Source organism: Engraulis encrasicolus, chromosome 5, assembly GCF_034702125.1.
Source record: "Engraulis encrasicolus isolate BLACKSEA-1 chromosome 5, IST_EnEncr_1.0, whole genome shotgun sequence".
Classification (NCBI taxonomy): Eukaryota; Metazoa; Chordata; class Actinopteri; order Clupeiformes; family Engraulidae; genus Engraulis; species Engraulis encrasicolus.
In genome coordinates this window covers 51,039,295-51,041,794 of record NC_085861.1, presented here as the reverse complement: position 1 = coordinate 51,041,794, position 2,500 = coordinate 51,039,295, and positions in this window count along the sequence as shown.

Below are 2,500 nucleotides of genomic sequence, written 5' to 3'. Positions count from 1 at the left end.
GTATAGTTTGTCATATGAATTCAATGCCTAGAGTAGCACCGACTGGAAGAGAGCTAAATTCCATTACTGTGTGTGTGTGTGTGTGTGTGTGTGTGTGTGTGTGTGTGTGTGTGTGTGTGTGTGTGTGTGTGTGTGTGTGTGTGTGTGTGTGTGTGTGTGTCAGTGTTTCCTATCTGAATATATATAACTATGGCAGTGTACTGTAGGTAGTGGCAGGTGTTTCTCCAGGGTGATTCCAGTGGCTTAACCTGCAGTATGGTTGTAATTAACTGGGCTAATTATTGGCAGGCAGGGGCCTGGACGCCCGAGAGGGGTCCCTTAGCTGCCCGCTCAGATAATCACAGCTTAGGGGCCTGTCAGCGTATATGTAGGAGTGTATGTGTGTGTGTGTGTGTGTGTGTGTGTGTGTGTGTGTGTGTGTGTGTGTGTGTGTGAGAGAGAGAGAGAGAGAGAGAGAGAGAGAGAGAGAGAGAGAGAGAGAGAGAGAGAGAGAGAGAGAGAGAGAGATGTGTTATCCACTACTCTCCCCAGTCTGTATCATGTAGAAAGCCCCCATCCGCTAAAAGTGCTGGGCTGGAGACATGAATGCCCTGCCACATGTGAGTCCGTCCGTCCATCACAGACATTTTTGTTTGTGTGATATTGTTGAACAGGTGGACGGAATTTCACCAAATCTTCTGTGCTACAGCTTTATAATATAGGCTACCAGATATATGAGATGTTTAACTTTTTTGAGGGCAACACTTTCAAGATAGCCAACTTTTAAGATGGCTGACTTTGAACATGCATGTGGAGGCATCAACGCTGACGTTTCAGTGTCGAGTTCCGCCCGGTTTCATTTTCTCTTGCTCGATGTTTCTCCATCGCCATAGCGGGGCCTGTTCAGTTTTGGCTCGTGTGTATGTATGTGTCCCTTTGCTTTTCTTCTCACACGGGCACACTTTCTCAGTCACTCTCTCGCTCACTCCTTGGACATAATTTATATGTACTGCCATGCTTTATGTATTTATATTGACTGTAGTAATACACACACCTCCATTCTAACGTGTTTGCGCATGCACACGTTGGTGTGTGTGCGTGTGTGTGCGTGCGTGTGTGTGTGTACTGAATCATGGCCTGCCCTATATCCTCCATGACTTTATGGGGACCAATTAAAGCCAACTCTGCATCACCATCTCTTTTACTACAGATTATCCCCTCTATACACATGAAATTCATAGTCTCTCACTCTCTCTCTCACACACATACACACGTACCCACACACACACACACACACACACACACACACACACACACACCTCTAGCGGTGTGATGGATGAACTGTCAGTTGCTTGTGTGCGCGCGCGCGCGTGTGTGTGTGTGTGTGTGTGTGTGTGTGTGTGTGTGTGTGTGTGTTTTAAAGCGTGTGTTGCTGTGTGTGCTATCCATCACCAGTATAGATGCTCTGCTTAGGCTAGTCGTAAGGGATGATTATGGCCCTGTATGTGTATTTGCATGTATGGGGTGTATGTACTAAGTGTGCAGTCATAAACTGTGAATGAGGGTAATGTCTACATCAGTGCCTGTAATATCTGTAATAATACTGGGTCGTTTGGCGGTTGTGAGTGAAGTATGGGGTGGGTGTCTCTCTCTCTCTCTCTCTCTCTCTCTCTCTCTCTCTCTCTCTCTCTCTCTCTCTCTCTCTCTCTCTCTCTCTCCTCTTTGTTTCTCCCTGTTTCTGTGTATGCGTAGTACCAGTATGGCTGCCATGTGTCATGCATGTGTTCATTACATCTTATTCATATCAAAACATTTCAGTGATGTATTGCACAGTATTAAACATGCACCTGAAGAAAAAATACATGATGAGCTATGGACGATATAGTAGGATTATTTTCAGTATGCTGGATTTAACTGTAAACTGTATAATTTTATCATATAGCATTTTAAAATCATTACAAATGACAAAATCATTAACATTCAGTCTTTCTCAGTGCAAGAATCATCTTCAGTGGTATGGTCAGTTGTTTCCTACCCGTGCTCAAAAATGCCAAGTTCTGTAGTTCAAGTGGCAAATAACTCTAAAAATACAAACATGAACAAAAGTATGGTTATAAAACATATACATTGTTTAAAATGTGTCATGTTAGCAACACAACCATTGATGCTGGTGGTGATTGGTCCTCTTGTCCATTTGAAAAAATATTTCTATAAACCTTACAAAAGGATTCATGTAGGACAGTATAATTCTTTGCTATTTACTATACTGAAAGTAACCCTTTCTACATTTTCCCCACATACTGTTTAAATAAGGCACACATATACAGTATGCAACAACATTGTACTGCCCCATTTAAATTTTGTGAATGATGTGAATGAGTGAAGAATTTGAATGCGTGCCGATTTTTATAGGCATGCACATTTACAGTATATCTTTTCCTATGGGTACAGAACAAAATACAAACAAGCAGACTTGTAAGCAGACAAGGGTGAAGTAGGTGACATAAACGCCTCAGCCAGA